Below are 18,814 nucleotides of genomic sequence, written 5' to 3' on the forward strand. Positions count from 1 at the left end.
CTTGCTATGATTCCAGAGGTCCCAGGTCGGCCACCACTCGAGAGGTGGCAGGACCTGGGAGAATGGAGATGATAAATGAGGCAGACTGATAAACCTCCTGCAATAGCCAACTTTATTCAGAGTTCAGACTATTGAAACCCTGAGAGTTAAAAGAGGTCACGTGAGTAAAGTTTTCATGAGTTCAATCTGTATACAATCGCAGCAGCAAGTCACACACGGCAAAGAAACATGTTTTTTCCTTAGTGGAACATAAGGGATAGAGTAAACATTTAATTGAAAAACCAAGAGCAAGCAATACTGAGGAATCTGAAGTAACCTCACTCCTATCTGCTACACCTGGGAGGAGCACGAAATGATTTTCCAGAACAATCCCATGTTTGAAGAAACTGAGATCACAAGACTTTTGTCCTCTTTTCTTCCAGTTTTCTCATAAGCACTCAGAATTCTCACAAGACTCCTTCCCCGAATCGTGTTCCAACACTAGTTCTAGTCCCAGCACCCACACTGGGAAGCTCACAACTGCCGGTACCTCCAGTTCCAGGAGCCCCAACACCCACTCTGGCCTTCGTGAGCGTCTGCACACAGGTAGTATACACAGAGATACACATAAATAAGAATGGAATAAAATCTAGATGTAAGTTGATCAGTTTCCTCTTTGAGTGACGTGAACTCCTATCAAGTTCCCTACCCTCCCTCCCTCCCTAGGGCATTGGAACGTGCTGCGTTCTTTATCTGGAATGCTTCTCTCCCCACCCTTCGCTGAGATTGGCATTTTCCTTTATCCGAGTTCTCTATCTAAAGCCTTGATGAATTTATTCATAGCTTTTAAACTTCACAATCATTTTATGTTCCATTTACTTTCTATGCCAGTCTATGACCCAGGATTTAGAGGCATTCAACACGTCCCCCTCATCTCCGCATCATTCGGGACAGTGCCCGTTCCTAAAATGTGTTGGATGCATGAATGAGTGAGTGATGAACCTAGGGGAGACCTTTTTAAGGCGTGCCTTGTTCTTCCCGTAGGTAATTCAGTGCATGTATGCCAAAGTCTGTGTTCAGGTTAGCATTCAGTCCCTATCTTCAGGAATCGGCTACCACATATTAATTTCCACAAAATAAAATGCAAGTCTGTTCACTCCTTCTGCCTTTCTTCCTCTCCTGCCCCGCCCCACTGCCTCCTCCTCTTTCTCCTTTGAGCATCCCAAATATCCTAGACCTAGTGCAGGGCACCGACTTTAGCCTGAGTGCATGATTGGAGCATTTACATACATGCTTCTTTCCATAGATAAACCTTTTCACAGACGATCTCATAATAACAGGGTTTGTCTAATGCCCAGTATTTGAATCATGATTCTGACAATGGGACTAGATAAGAATGGGAGAGGGTTGAGCAAATCAATCTTCAGTGTGAGCCCCACAAAGGAGGGCGTTTCCTTATTGATTGGACAGAGAACCAAGAATTATCCCAAGGCTTGTCAGATCTGTAATTAGGAAATTTATCTAGAGATCAGCCATATGGCCGTTTAAGCTTGAAGTGGCATTGCACTTCAGCAAGGCATCTCGTGAAGAGTTTCTCCATCCCTGAGACCCTTTGGTCATCCTACCTCATCTCCCCAGTTCTAGACTAGGCACTCCAGGAGCGTTTATTGAAGAATAATTGCTTAACTAAACAAGAGTTTCAAGTGACAGAAATGCCAAGCAGTTCACCAAGTTAGGTATTATATGCCTATACATAAGCTGAAACTTCGCATTTGGCCTTACAAATACATGTGAATATTATCTATCAACCAGGAAAACTCAATTTTTTAAAAGACACGAAATGAGGGGGATTTATTGAGAAGAAGGTGATCAGCGAGAAGGGAAGAAGGGTCAGAGTTCAGTGGGATGTGAATATGGTCAGGGTTCTTTATGTACGTGTGAGTGTATTTGTAATTGTGAAAGAACAACTCAAAAAAAAAAAAAAACCAAACAAATCACTTAGGTTCTCCCGACTAACCCTCATGCTCAGACCCCTGCCTAGAGACCCATTGCTGTCCGAAATGTCCTTCCTAGACACCCTGCGGCATCTATGAATGCACACAACAATCCATGCTAATACTTTTTTTTATTCCGATGTAATACTCCATATTTCAGCTTGCTCTTGGCATGTCGTACTACGTCTTACAAATTCCTCCGTGACAGGGCATCATATCTGTAATTCTTCCAAAAATGACATGAAATTTCCCCTTATTTTCTCATTCTCCACCAGTGGTCACGGAGTGACATCTCAAAGGAGGATTGCGGGGTCTTAAAACACACATAACTAAAACTTACCACTTGGTACCAATTTCCTCTCCACAGTACCAATGACTTAATATCCACTAGAAATCAAAGGGAATGGCTGTTACCCACACTTAACTAACAGCAATTTCTGTAAATAACCATTCTGTATAATAAAAGGCATTTAATGAAGGAGCATTACAGTGAGTTCTTAGGATGAAGCTACGTGTGGAGGCTGATCTTAGCCATCGGTCTAGGTCTAGTGGGGTCACAGGGTACCCAGCTAGCTGGTTAAATGTCATGATGGTATTCCTAGAAGAGATTAAGATATAAATTGGTTAGATGGCATTATGGTTAATCTTGGGTGGCAATTTTGCCACATCTGGATCAACTGCAACCCAAGCAGCCCTGTACACCTGTGAGAGATAGTCTTGATAGTTCAAGATGGGAAGACCTACCCTAAGCCTAGGCCATGCCTTCTGGTGACTCCCCACATAAAAAGGACATGGAATAGAGAGACTTTTGCTTTTTGCTTGCTTGCCCACACTTTCAGTATAAAATTCATCTATCCTGCTGCTGGAGCACACCTTCACTGATATTGAAGCCTACTTCTTCAAAATTCTAGCATCGGTTAAAAACCAACAGCTCTCTAGGAATGCTCTGGGGCTCCAGCACCAGATTAGGACTGTCGAACCATCCAGTCTTGTGAGCTGAACAACTACCAGATTCTTAGTTTTGGCATTGGGAGACAGGCATGCCAAACCACAACCTGTAAGCCAATATGATAAATCCCATTTATAAAAATAAAATATATAACTGTATGATCTTAACTTCTCTTGGACTGACACCAGGACTTAGACTGTTTGTGGTCCTGGGTCAGGCCTTCAACTCAAACTAAAATTGTCACCACCAGCTTTCCTGAGTGTCCAACTTGCATACAGCAGACTATGGAATATCAGCCTCAAAACATATGAATTGATTCCTTATAAGGAATCATATGTATATACACATTTTATCACTATGTATGTAGAGAGAAAGAAAGAGAGACTGTTGTAGAAATCCGCTTGTTTGTTTCCGGCTACTCAGCCCTGAAACAACCACAAAGAAACTGTATTAATTAAATCACTGCTTGGCCCATTAGCTCTAGCTTCTTATTGGCTAACTCTTACATCTTAATTTAACCCATTTCTATTAATCTATGTATTGCCAAGTGGCTGTGGCTTACCGGCAAGTTTCCACCTCGTCTGTTCCCGGTGGTGGCTTTATGGCCTCTTTCTGACTCTACCTTCTTTCTCTCAACATTCAGTTTAGTTTTCTCTGCCTAGCTTTATTCTGCTAAGCCAGTGGCCAAAATGGCTTCTTTATTCATTAACCACTAAAAGCAACACATATACAGAAGGACTTCCCACATGGGAGAGACAGACAGAAAGACAGAGAGCAGAATCAATAGGTGGTGTGTGTGTGTGTGTGTGTGTGTGTGTGTGTGTCTATGAGTCTGTGTGTGTTCAATTAGTCCTGTTTCTATAGAAAACCCTGTCTAATGCAATATACAATTGATGTTAAGATATATGCTTATTGAACGTGAATGTCTCGTTTTTTTTGTGATTGTCTTTTCTGTTCCTTTCTCCATTTTTATTGGGTTAATAATATTCTTAGATATTTCAAATGTTTCGCTTTGAAAATCCTAGGTATTTCTCCTTTGCCGGAAACGCATAACAAGAAATATTTTTCCTATATTGTCACTTATATTTAACTCTGTTGGACTGCTTTCCACATATTGTTTATCTTAATGGAATCAAATTTACCATTGGCTCTTCTCCTGAAGAAACAGCGTGTCAGGTGCTGTTTGAAATCCATTAGATTCTTTATTGGAACCACACAAAATTTATACATGAACTCGGAGATGGAATATATATTTAAAATATTGAGCTTTCCATGCAAGCAAATAGCTTGTATTTTATTTTCTTGGTATGTTTTTATGTCCTCAAAAAATTTTAATCACAAAAATATTTATGTGACTTTATAAAATGCACACACTAAAAGAAATGCATTATATCAATACAGCTAAGTGTGGGTCGGACACATTTGTTTTCTTGAGGATGCTGTGGTTCACATTTGCATTAGAAATAGACAAGATCTTCACACACAGAAAAACAAGTCAGGCACTACATTCACGTTGCCCCACATGACCTATAGTTGCCCTTTTCTTTACTCTTTCATAAGGTCCACAAGGCAACTAGAACAAGGTGTTTCCCTCCGGTTTCTACACACAAAGCCAGCATATGGAGAGATGTCTTGACAAACACCACTTCGAATACAGTAGGGAGAACCTGCTTCTTGCTTGCAGGGCTACTATGTGTGGATTATATGTTTTTAGAAATTCAAAGTGATAAAGAAAATACTTCTATAGAAAATTTCTAGGTGAATTTTATGAATATAATTTTTCTTTTAATAAAGGAATTATTTTAGTTGATCAAAGCCTCATAAATAGACATAGTGACTTTGGACTAAATAATGTAACTGTATGTGCTACTTTTAAGTGGAATATTTGAATGCTGCTTATCCTGTAGAGCATCAGACTACAGAATAGCAAAAAAGAAGAACAAAAGAAAAGAAAAGAAAGAAAAATGTACCTTGAATCAAACTCTCCAAAGAATTCTGTTCTGAAAAAAATATATAAACAGTCAAACACCAAAATATAAATATAAATTAAAATAAAATATAATTATGAATCAGCAAAGCTGTACTATAAAATATGCATTTGCATTAACTTCAAGGTATTTGCTTAATTAAAAATAAAAAGAAAGTGAAAATAGGAAATATGTAGAGAATTTTCTTTGCCACTTCATAACAATTACAAAATTAGCAGCGCCTTAATCCTTGTAATAACAGTAAGAAAAGTAGTAATTATGTGTCTGGTCCTGCGATTACTCCATCATCATGGATACAATTGCAGCAAATTGGCAAAGCTGACCCCGATGCCCAAGATGGTATGATGGCATTTAATAGACAATAATGACGGTCGACAATGGCCTTTCAAGACCTCTGGACCACCATTTTGTTATTTCCCTGGCTGCTGAACATTTCCGTTGCTACATATATGATGCTAAACTTTCTCTCCCTTTCCTTCTCTCTCCTCCAGGTCACTTTATCATCCTCACACTGATGCTCTTTCTTCCCTTCCTTGATGATAAACAGCCAGACTCCCCTACTCATGAGTGCTGCTGGAACTCAGTCCTGAATTCACTGCCTCTTCTCACATACCGACTCCATTTCCAGGCTCAACACCCTTCTTCCCCACGCTCCTCTCTTTCTGCTCTTCTTTGACAGAGATTTTAACGATCCCTCCTGTGTTTTCTTCTCTCATTTCCATTTTATTTTACAGGTGCCAGCTCTCTTGGTAGTACTCAGTACTAATGATGCCTTTCAAGTCCTACTCTCGTGTGCTCATCAGCAAACCTTACAATTATAAAATCAGACTGGTATTTTCAGCCTCAGTGATACGTGGAGAACACAGTCGTTCTATGACAGTTGTTAAACTCATTATGTCAACCATGTGCAGAAGGAACATGTCTTTAAAACGATGAGATGATGAGAACACAACAGTCAATCATATGAAAGCCCCTGCCCAGGCTTCCCCTGCTGGGCTCAATAGTCTCTTCTTATTTGGGGCTTTTGGCACTTTGATTTGATAGGCTCAGGAGTAGAGCCTTAATCCTAACAATACTTAGTTATTTTTAAAAATAAAATATCTTTCAAAAGTGCAATGGAAACATTTGTAAAGGCGTTCTAAAACACTGGATATGTGAGAGAATGACAGCAAGAAGATGGTGGCACAGGAAGCCCCAGACCACGTCCCTCGCAATAGCAATACCATCGTGAATACAGAAAGCCTTTAGTAAGACTTCAGACATCAACCAAGGCATGGCACTGACCTAAGCTATCTCAAAGCCAAGAAAAGCTGCCCTGTAACAGGTCATAAGAAGAGTTCCATTTCACGCACAAGTGTCCTTGCTGCATTCCATCCCAGTTCAGCAGAATCAAAAGCAAACAACTAACTTACAGCTTTGCCTTGAGATGAAGAGAGGTGTGGAGTATTTGTCCAACAGTACATCTTCTTAGAGAATTGTACAAGAAACTGATTCAGACTCGCATGACGCCAAACTCTAACAGAACTGCTCTGGGTGTCCAAAGGGCACTTAAGGACCTATTGTGATACCAGGGAACATAAAAACCTTTTTAGATGGGGAATGACATATACAAAACCATCCACACACTACCAGGAAAGATACACACTGAGAACTAGAAGAGGTTTGTGTGGCATCTGTAATCCATAGCTGGCCTTGTAGGTGGAAGTTGGGATCTTAATGAAGCTGGTTGCTTTAACAAACAAGTCTCTAGACACCAATAAAACAGAAATAAAGATGAATTGCTTGACAAATAATTTGAAACAATCATCATGAAGAGTCTCTGTGCGTGTCAAGAGAACAAAGATAAAATATGAAAATGCGTGCACAAACAAAATGAGAGCCTCAACAAAGACATAGAAATCACTTCTAAAAACAAACGGAGGTTCTGGGGCTGAAGAATGTAGTAACTGGACTGTAAAATTCATTAGAGAGGCTCAACAGCAGACTTGCCCGAGCAGAAGAAAGAACTGGCAAAGTCAAAGGCAGGTCTTCAAATTCATAGAGCAAGACTAATAAAAAGAAAACAATAATGAAGAAAAGTGAAGATAGGCTAAAGTATGCATGAGAAAACATCAGGTAAAACAATATATAGCATAAGAAGGAGTGAAGAGCAAGCAAAAAGCTTGAGAAATCATGACTAAGTCAACATGACCCCCCACCCCAACACAGCTGTATAACTAAGTCAACATGATCTCCGCATCCCAACAGAGCTGCGTCACTAAGTCAACACAATCTCCCACCCCCACCCCAACACAGCTGCAGGGTTTTTGACAGTTTGTGGCTTCTGGGGAAGGGAGAGTCAGCTTTCTTTAAGGGTTTAGCCTCTGGTGGGTCAACTGTGCTCTGGTAGATGTCCCCACACGCATGAATAGAGGATATGAAGTTGAGAAAGGGGAGGGGACCCAGGTTCTGTCCTCGGTCTCCACATGGAAGCTTACAGCTGTCTAGTTGTTTATAATTCTGGTTCCAAGGGGCCTGATACTTTCTTCTGGCCTCTGCAGACACTAGGCACACAAGTGGTACATATACATGCACGTGGACAAAACACTCAAACTCATAAAATAAAAGAAATAAGTAAACTTTTAAAAAATATAAAAAATAGGCTGGAGATAGAGCTCCGCAGTTAAGAGCCCTGGCTGCTCTTCCAGAAGACCAGGGTTCAATTCCCAGCACCCATAAGGCTGTTCAGAACTATCTGTAACTCTACTTCCAGGAGATCCAAACCCTTACACATATGGAAATGCAGGCAAAACACCAAAGCATAAATTTTTTTTTTAATTTTAAGAAAATTTGTTTTAAGTATAATGATAATATATCCGTAAATAAAATGATGGAAAAAGATATTACATGCAAAAAGATAAACAGAGAAGGAAGGTAATCTTTATATCACACTAATAGATTTTATGTCAAAAGTACCAATATAGGATAATAATATAGAGTTTATACTATTTATATCTTCCTGGTAAATTTACCCTTTTATTTTCCTAATACTTGCTAAATTCAATGGTGTTAATAAATGCAGGGTGATTCCTACAACATAGGGTGCCTTATGCCACTCCTACATACAGTTTAAATCATTGCCATTAGAAATGTTTTATTTTGTCAAAATCACATTTTAAAACAAAACAGGTTCTTTCGCCCAATTCATAGTAACTAAGACATTCGAGATGGTTTTGCTCTAGGAAGAGAATTTACAGACTCCTGGTACCAGAACTTGATGGGAAGGGTAGAGAACAAGACTGGACTTCCTTGATTCTATTTCTCCAGACTTCTCTTGGCCGCGTTCTCCATGTGTTGGCTCCTTTCCAACACTGATTTTCCTCAAGGTCTCCTTTCAACCTGTGCACCAAGCCACTCAGAAAAATGCCTTTGGACATGAAGTTCAAAATGAATTCTGAGAGTCACTGGGATTAGAGTGCCTTGGGATATATTTTTATTTCTTCATCAAGTTCTCTGTCCAAAGGATAGAACAGAGAGTGAGTCCAGCTTCCCCCTCCCCCAAAAAGAGAGAGACTAAAGAGGTATTTGATACCCTTGGAGCAGGGCAGGTGTCCTTGAGCCAGTCCTCTGGGGTACAGTCATTATGAGTGTAAGGGAAGGCACAGTGAAACCACCAAACTGGACCACTCCATGGGTGGAGAGAAGAAAGGCTTGTTGTAAATTTTTAAAAAGAGGGTAGCCAGAGGCATCTGGGGGAATCCAAAGATGCTGTGGCTACCTCTCAGGGACACAGAGAGGAGCAGACTGGTGATGGCTGGTACGCAGAGAGACTAGGGATGGCATGGACTGGGGCAGGAGCTGAATGAAGGTAGGTCAGGTAGCTGCAGTATGTGGGAGAAGAAGCAGGAGATGGAACAACCTGAAACAGGGGGAAAGAACGGGGGAGGTGAGAAGAGGCAGGAGGCTCACATGGGGGACTTTGATTTGTGGAACAGGTATATGTTAATAGGGATGAAAGGAACCTGAGGTTATTGTGGGCGTTGATATGTAAACATGGGTACATGCCAGTGGAGAACCAGATGCCCCATTCCCCGAGGTAGGAAGTAAAAAGGGAAGGGGCTCTTTCTGTCAGACAGAAACCTTACTGAGGAACATTGTGTATAAGCTTTTCTCTATTCTCCAAAAATCCTTCCATAATCCAGCCTGAGCTGAGCCTAGACTGTCATTTTGGACCATGTTAGTGCCACCGCCATTTTGAGAGATTTAGCACTTGGGACAAAACAGTGAGATAAGGGAGGGAAGAAGAAATATTAAATATGTTAAAGACAGAACATCAGAGAGACAGCTCCGTGAGTGAAGGTGCTTGCCAGGCATGCTGGGAAACCTGAGATTGATCTCCGGAACTCACTCAAGAAAAGGTGGAAGAAGAGAACTGATTCCACACTGTCGTCCTCTGACCTTTACACACACTATGGCACAAGTGTGCCTTCACTCACACAAATGCACACACACACATGCACACACATCATACACACATGCATGCACACATGCATGCACACACACACCATGCACACGCACACATACACCATGCACAAACATGCATATACACACCATACACACATGCACACACACGCAAGCACAAACATGCATCCACACACATGCACACACATGCATACACACACACCATGCACATACACACACACGCACACACACACATTAATAATAACATTATAATGATAAAGTGTTTCACTAGAGGTGGGATCTAGAGAGAAAACCTGAGTTCTTTTAGAAAAGGAAGGCATCCATATAGAAATACATGCAGTCACACCCAACGGCACTCGAAGAAGCAATAAGAACAAAGTTACAACTGCTGCTTACTCTAGATCTGAGTCTGGATGCCAACACAATCTTCTCACTGGAGAGTTCAGAGCGGTAGCTCCCGGAGCTGTGTACAGAATGAGGGTTGAGTGGGAAGGACACCCACCTGTATCAAGCAATTCCTTCACATCTGGGGACTTGACATGCACTTTCTAAACTTAATATTTCTAGAACTCTATGTGTTTTTTAAACTCCATTCAAATTATTACTGATCAAGAAGCAAATTTTTGAGCACTGGCCTAAGGTCACATGATTTGTTGAGGGCAAAACAAAGATGTCAACATAGACTGAATCAAAAATAAACAGCATCCACTGGGTCTCGACTGCTTTTTAAAAATGGAATCTGTGGTAAATATGTATAAATTTTTCTTGTGTTGGGGCTGAGGAGAAGGCTTAGTCAGTAAGGTGTTTAGCATGAAGACTTGAGTTCGGATCCCCAGGACACAAAAATATCAGGCATGGTGACCCAAGCCTGTAATCTTAGCAGTGGTCAGTTAGAGTCAGCAGAGTACCTGGGGCTCCCCAACCAGATACTCTTGTGCAATCAGTGAGATCCAGATTGAAGAAAAGACCCCGTCTTAAGAGATAGAGAGCATTGAGGAAAACATCCAATACCCACCTAGCAACTACACAGTACTATGAACTATAAATGACCTAGATATTATTATAGAAGACATTCTTAGATTGTTTTGACACCTGCAGCTGGGAGAGGTCGAACCTGACCTGAAACTGCTTCTCCGTGAATACTCAAGATTAGGCCAAGCCTTCATGGGCACTATCTTCCGTAGCCCCTCTATCCTCTTTGCCTCTTAATGGTTACTGCTGTTATTCCTAACATAGGCCTGCAGCCTACACATCACTCTATACTGTAAGACTAGAAGAAGATCTGATGACCTGGCCAAGTTAGCACATGAGCTGGTGAAAGACCCCAGCTTAGCTGCTGTAATGCCATTTTGCAAAGCCTTCACACAAATAAATGTAAGTTCAAGGTAAAGTTAGTACTCCTAGGTGGTCAAACAGGATATCTGTGGTCAGGTACCAGGCCTAGGAGGGGAACGAACAGTTCTGGGGAAAACTACATGTACCCTAGATAGGGCCAAGTCTGTTATTATTATCAGACCTTCATGTCTCCGGGGAACTTGTCCCCTAAATGAACCCATCACCTCATTCAAACTGACCAATGAGATCCCTGTAACCATGCATTGCTTCTGTATGCCTGCTTTTGCTACCCTTTTCCTATAAAAAGACCTTCTCCCAGCCTGCAGGCGCGCAAGTCCTCCGAAAAAACTTTGCCGCCCACAGGTACCTGTGCCCACCCAATAAACCTCTTGCTAATTGCAGCCAGTGGTGTCGACTGTTCCTTCGGTTAGGAGGTCTCCTCCTGAGGGAAGGACCATTCTGAGGGTCTTTCACTGGAACCAGGAAGGCCATTCACCATGCAAGCTTCACTTATTACCTCACTTAGTTCCCAAAATCTACATAGCTACATGGCAGTTTTTCCCATTGATACTGGGCCACTTTGGGGGAGAGGGCAGAGCAGATAAATTGGTGATAAAATTGGCTTTTCTCTCCTGGTTTATGATGAGGGAGGTTCACACGTGTTCAAATGTGAACTCAGGGCTTCAATTACAGAAAACACTCAACAGATGTTTACTGTGAAAGCAGATGGATGATTGACAGGATGGAAAGAATGATCCTCTCCCACCCGTGGGTCTGAATAGGGAGATGAATGAGGACACGCACAGAAAAGGACTTGAAATACCCATAGGCATAACCTTTTGCGTTCCCCTCTCCCTGTTGTTTTCTGAGTCCTGTCCCTGGCTTTGCCGGTTTCCTCTCTGAGAATCGCATTCCTTCAGCATCGTTCAATTGAAAAAGGAAAAAAAAATATCCTGCAGCTGGAAGGACTGGACACAGGTGGCTCTCAGCCCCGGAGGCTCAGCCTCTGCCCTAAGGAGCCCACTTGAAGTCATGCCACTCAAGGGAATGCCCCCATAACGAGCACTCATTCTAATTTTCAAGAACATAAAGCTGCCTCCATCACATTGTTCTAATTCTGGGTTCTCTAAAGAGAATTGTACCCCCCAAAAAAGGCAACCTTAAAAAAATTTAAATGGGAAAAAAGTATACAGCAATTGCTGAAAACCAATCCACTCTCTTAGACCTTAATAAAGACATAAAATAAAATGGAACGTCTCAAACCCTGTGTGAGAAGGAAAAGCTAAACCCACCACAAAGGGGCTGTTAAAACGGGCTCATTATTTTGCCTAGGACAAGCTTTACTATCTAAGCATGTCAGTATTTCAGCTTTTCCCCCACTAGATTATTTCAAGCATCATTTATAGGGAACGTATTAAATGCAGAGACGGCCCAGCACGTGAGTGGATCAACTCATCACAGCCATGCGCAGTCCCACAGTGAGTAGCATCCCACACTCACCGGGACTGTTCCAAAACAGAGGTGGAGGGCAGAGAACACACTCTGTGGTTGCTCTTGGCTTTCACTTCCCTGATTTAGCCCTTCAGTCGTGTTGGGCACTTGAGGTTATGAAATGATAACGTGTAAGCACTAAATAATAGGATCTTTCAAGTGCAAAGGATTCCTGGGATTTTTAGGTCACCCCATAAACACGGAGTAAATGTTTACGTGCTAGATACTTACTTTCAGTAGGCAAAAAAAAAAAAAAGAATGTCCATATATGGCCTAATTAAATTAGTAGAAAATGTGTGCTGCTTGTATTCTTTTCAGCCACATCCTGAACTATTCCTTTGTTCTTTCAATCTCCCATCTCTTTTATGGTTCATTTCAACTCTATTATGGCTGGACGTGAAATGTCCTCCCCAGGCTCCTGTATTTGATCAGTCCCCCAGCCCTGCTGGTGCTGTCTAGGGAGATGGAGGGTCCCCGGATGAAATGAGTCACTGGGAACGGGCCTTGGTATTGAACTGCCCTGTTTCCTGTCCTCTCCCTGCTTGCAACAAAGATGGAAGCAAGCAGCTGTCACACGATCCCGCTACCACAGGGCCCACTGCCCTTCCTTTACCCTTCCTTCAGAACACAAGTTCAAACAAACCCTCCCTCCCTTGGCTTGCTTCTTGTCAGGGATTTGGGCTCATCGGCGAGAAAAGCAACAAAAATGAACTTCTGCCGGTGAGCACGTGTTTCAGTTTACCACAAAAATTACACCACATTTTGCTTTCAGTATTGTGGGTACGCTCTGTTTCCAAGGGGATGTGCAGTCCTCTGAGAAGCCCCTTCTGTCCCGCCCCCCTTTTTGTCCCATTACCCCCACCCCAAGCTGATCCGTATCCTTGTCCGCATTATTCTCTGTAGCTCACATACAACACTGCCTTGTTTTTCCAATTGCAGATTGCGACATGAGACCAATGCCGCACATTATAACCAGAATTACATTTGTAATGGAAGTAAGGCGAACAGCCCAGAAAATGTCAGAGAGCATCACATGTAGAGTTATAGTTTGTGAAGTTTTGCTGCAACTGCATACACAGCGTGTCTCTAGGGGTGGGGGATACAATAACATGGGCTTCTTAGGGTATAGGCAAATCAAAATGTTAAACACTGGTGTATATACAATCATCTTTGTTTTTCCCTCTAAGGCTTCACTGGGGAAGCAGGGCTTCATTTCTCATAGGCAATGGTAAGTGATAAGTGCCTTCTATACAGTTCTCACTCTTCATGAACCAAGCATGACAGGCGTTCTAAATTAGAGCCAGTATAGCTCACACTGGCCACACCCCTCCAATCTGACTTCTCTAAAGAAGAACAATACGATACAATAGGTTGGTCAGGTTCAAGCTTGGCTAAAGACCTACGTGTGGGGTTTTCACTCTTCCAGGGAAGTGAGAGGCCATGATTTACCCTCCAAACAAAGGAGGCCTTTCTGCTGAAAGAGCAGAGAATACTGCTTTCCCTGCACTGAAACACTTGCATTAAAAGTCATCTGATAGAGGGAAACCCACTTTGTTTGATGCTTATGACAATTTAATTTATTTTTCTATTCCCTTATTCTTGTTTGAATTACTACAAAACTAGCTAATTTTAAATCAATAATGACAGTTCATGGGATCACAATGATAAACATGATGACTGTTTTTCCTGGCATACTAAGATTTTTGTTAACTTTTTTCCATTTTTATGTGTGTGGTGCATTGTGCCTGCTTATGCTTTCATGTTTGTGGGTACCAATTCAAGCACAATTTCACATTTTATGTGGGTGCCTCTGGAGGCCTGAGGTTGATGTCAGGAATCAGATTCTACCACTTACTATGGGACAATACTCTTGTACACTGTAAATATTTGTCACTCATATTGGTTTAATAAAACTCTAATTGGCCAGTAGCCAGGCAGGAAGCATAGGCAGAGCAACAAGATTAAGAGAATTCTGGGAAGAGGAAAGACAGAGAGTGAGTCACCAGCCAGACACAGAGGAAGCAAGATGAGAATACTGCACTGAGAAAAAGTACCAAGCCATGTGACTAAACATAGACAAGGATTATGGGTTAACTTAAGTTAAGAGCTAGCTAATAATAAGCCTGAGCTAATAGGACAAACAGTTTATAAATTAATATAAGCCTCTGTGTGTTTCATTTGGGACTGAATGGCTGCAGGATGGGTCAGGACAGAAACTTCTGTCTACAACCACTCTCTCACATATTATGCATTGAGCCGGGTTTCTCACCGGAAGCTCACGAGCATTGCTAGTCTCACTAGCCAGCTTGCTCTAGAGGTCTCCAGTTTCAACCTCCCAGGCCTGGAATAACAAGACCACCAGGCATTTTCATGAGTTCTAGGGACCCAAATTCTGTTCCCTTAGGCTTGTGCAGTGAGCACTTTAGCCATCACTCCAACTAAGTATTTTAAAAAGATGTGAGATGAGAAGAGAGTGTGTTCTCTGAGTCTACATCTTAAGCATATTTTTGGGAATAGTGCCAGAAGGAGAATGAGCAATGAAACACCCCGGAGCTGAGAGATGAATCTGAGAAGTGAAGAGTGGATGATGGGAGACACTTCTGCCGACAAGAATAAAGGGGATAGAGAGCGGGAAAGAAATGAGGCAGAAAAGTAAAGAGATGAGCAAAGGAAGACAATCTTGGAAATGTCACAGGAGATGCAGAAGCAAGTAGCTAGGTATCCCATGAATTTGTAAGTCTCCCTTAAGAATTCTCAATCAGTCCACACTGAGGAGCTACTCATGGGTCACACAGCTAAGCAGTGGTGAAGAGATTCAAACACAAGTCTGATTGCAGAGTTCGGATGCATACCCACCATGCTGTGAGTGGGGAAAGGACACTGCTTGTCTAACAATGATCTCTTCGTCTGTGTGCTGAGACCCCTCCTTTCAGACTCTGTCTTATGATTCATTTGTTTAATGTGGGTCTTTGCCCACCTGATCTTTGTGCTTCCTATGGCAAGGAACAGCAAAGGGGAGTGTGTTCATCTATTATTTGGTGAAGGAATAGAAAGAGAGAGAGAGAGAAGGGAGAGAGTAGGAAAGAAGGGACAGAAAGGAAAAAACAGAAATGAATGAAATGAGCACATGGATGAATAGCCACATAATAATCAGGGACATTATAACTTCATTGAATTTTTTCTTTTAGATCTACGTTTTCTCAATTCTACTTTCCTTTAGAAACTTCTGGCTAATATCTTACCCAGACTGAAATAAGCAAATGAATTACCTTTATGTGACATAGTTGATGAGGTATCTAGCCATGTTCCTTCTACCCTCAGAGTGACCTCGAAGGGCTGAGTGTACCCTCAAATTCCAACCTGAGAATGGAAATCAGCATGGGATGAGATGCTTCCCATCTTCAAAGAATGATTGGTGACTAGGGTGAACTTGGCCAAACCCAGAAACAGGGCAACAAGGGTGGAGATCTGCTCCTGTACACACCTGGCTTCTCGGAAATCAACATCGCAAACCATCATCTGAATAACAAGTTACTTAGAACTGCAGGAAAGTGTTTGATGTGACTTTAACTTTTCTACTACACATTAGTAAATACCAGCAATCTCATTACAGCCATCTGCAAATTAATATTTCTATCGCTTACCAGACATACTCCCAAGGTAGAGTTTGTACAATCATTGACATTGAAAGAAGAGGCATGAATAAAATTGTTTAAATTGCTCGTAAAAGCCCCTAAGCCAAACCCAAGTGGAGTGGCATACATTTCTAATCCCAGCATTGGGGAAGTGGAGCCAGGAGTAGTCAAGGTCATTCTCCCTTACACAGGGAGTTCAAGGCCAGTGTGAGAAACATGAGAATGTCTCAAATATATAAATAAATAAATTTCATAAGCCAAAAGATTAACCTTTTCAGGCCACATCAAACTATATTATGTTTGAATCTTATTGTTATTTTTCTCTTTTGTTTGTTTTCCTATCCCAATATGCATTGTATAGGCAGATAACAACTGTAGGCGTAGGTCAATCTTATCATTTGTACTCTGTAAAATGCGAAGGAAATTAACAGCAATTGTTCATTATCTCTCCTTTCTCTGTTATCAGTTTCAGCTCCATGAAGAGTTTTGAGGATTGCCTTCTGGTAAAACATCAAATCAAGTTAATTACTCGGAGACAGTTTAAAGTTCAAGATGCACAGAACAATTCTGAAGATAAAGAGCACAGCCGCATCCTCCTGGGGACGCGTGTTGATCAGCTTTGTGCTGGCTGTTAGCGGTAACAAAACAGGGTCTCAAACTAACAACGGGGAAGAGCACAGGTGAGAACACGTCACTCATGGAAGGATCTCCTCAGAGACCCCCCTAAATTTACTTCTGAAGCTCTAGGCAACAATAGCCGTCTCTCTCTCCACTTTATTGTAGAGTTAACTCCACCACAATAGAATGGTGTTTGGACTCTAAACTGTTTTCATTAGAAAAAGCTCCGGTTTAACTCTGAGGGAGGATGTGCTTGCTGCTCATGAGCTCAGTTTCCAGTTCTCTCTCCTACAGGCTCTATCCCAGGCTCCAGGGGCTTTTCCTGGATTCATAGCCATACAGAGACACAGTCATAACACAATTTCTCTGTTCGTTCCCTCGAGCTTTAGGTGGAGATAGGCTGGCAAAGTGCTTGTATTGTTGATAGACTCAAAGGATTACACTACGGTTTTTTCTTAAGCAACGGAAATTAAACCTTACGCAGGTTCTTTGTTTTCCCCCTTGTTTGAGGCACGTGAGTATTTGCGTGCATGTGCGTCTGTGCACCACTTGCACGCCTGCTACCTGTGAAAGACAGAAGAGGGAGTCAGATCCCCTGGAACTGGAATTAAAGATGACGGTGAGTGGCCACTTGGGTGCTGGGAACCAAACCCAGGTCTTCTGGAAGAGCAGCCAGGGATCTCAAGTGCTGAGCTGTCTCTTCTGGCCCAGATTCTTTGGTTTTTTAGTGACTATTTCTATGTTAAACATTAAGTTTTTCATTTTATAATGTCCATTTTAATGCAGACAGGTTGACTCACAGCACACTATGTCCATGTGGGTATGTGTGTACCTGGGTACCATTCACAGAAGCAGCCTAGCCGGAGCTCTGCCCAGGCATCTCACAGGAGCTGAACTGCTGCCAAGGCCAGACAGAAACAAAGAAGAAGCACCTATGGGAAAGACTCTATTCAAGGTGTGCTTGGAACGTGTCACTAGAGACAGAGGCGTGTTTTAGGCAGAGTTTATATCATGAAGGGGTAGAGAGGTAAAAATGTGTGAGCTAATGTAAAACATGCAAACTGGGACAAAAGTACCTGTCTAGTTTGTGTACAGTGGCTAATGTCTGCACTGTAACTATAAGCAAATCAAACAACCACATTTTAGACAAAATCTCGTTTAACCCGAGCTGGGTTTGAACTCACTATGTAACCAAAACTCCACCCAAGATCCTCCTGCTACTCCCTCACAAATATTTGAAGTACAGGTATAAGCCTCTATGCCTGTCATTCAAATAACAGCTACTCACTTTGTAAATGTAATTTATTTTATCTTACATAATATAGAGGAAGAATATTTGGGGAAAAATTATTCAAAACTTTATGTACCCTTTTACAAAATACTATTCATTTACCCTGAATAAACGTGATCTTTACCCTTTAGGTCTATGGTGTAAGACACTTTTTCTAATTAAACAAATTTAAAAATGATACAAAGACATCAGAGTTAGTAAGATGGTCCAGTGGCTAGAAAATTAGAAAAAAAAATCTAATTGTTTTATTTTGCCATGATAAACACTATGGGCAAAAGTTACTTGGGGAGGGAAGGGTCTGTTTCAGCTTACAGGTTATAGGCCACCATCATGGGACACCAAGGCAGGAACTCAGGACAAAAGCTTGACGCAGAAACCATGTATAAGTGCTGCTTACTGGCTTGTGCCCAGCCTAGCTTTCTTCTACAGCATAGACCCATCTGCCTAGGGATGGCACCACCCACAGCGGCATGAGCCTCCTCCATCAAATAGCAATCAAGACAATATGCCTACAGACATTCCCACAGACCAGTATAACTAAGGCAACTCTTCAATAGTGGTTCCTTCATTTATGGTGTGTCAAAGTTGGCGACCAAAATCAGCCATCAATGAGGAAATTTGAGCAGCCTGGGTTCCATCCCATATCCCTTGGTCATAGGAGGCAACCAGCTCCTGAAGTTGTTCTCTGGCCTCCATTGGGAGCCCTCAAATACACACACACACACACACACACACACACACACACACACACTCACACACAACAATAATAATTTAAAATTTTTATTGACATCAGTTCCTTTAAATGCCTCTCTCTGTGTTTTATCCACAGACTTAACCATTTTTTCTTACTTGACATGGTATCAGTACTAATTTCCTTTCTCGGGTTATAACGGTACAGGGGTGGAAAAGAGTGAAAATTAAAATTTAATGAATAAACTTAATTTTAGCCTAAAACCTATACTCAATGTTCAAGACACACAATACATACAAACAAACAAAAAAATAGTATAGGACCATAGCTACTGACTAAATAAAGTAGAAAGAGAGAAAAAAGCAAAAAAGAAAAAGAAAAG

Source organism: Microtus oregoni, unplaced genomic scaffold (assembly GCF_018167655.1).
Source record: "Microtus oregoni isolate MIOR12 unplaced genomic scaffold, Mior012 000004F_ref0000308, whole genome shotgun sequence".
NCBI classification, from domain to species: domain Eukaryota; kingdom Metazoa; phylum Chordata; class Mammalia; order Rodentia; family Cricetidae; genus Microtus; species Microtus oregoni.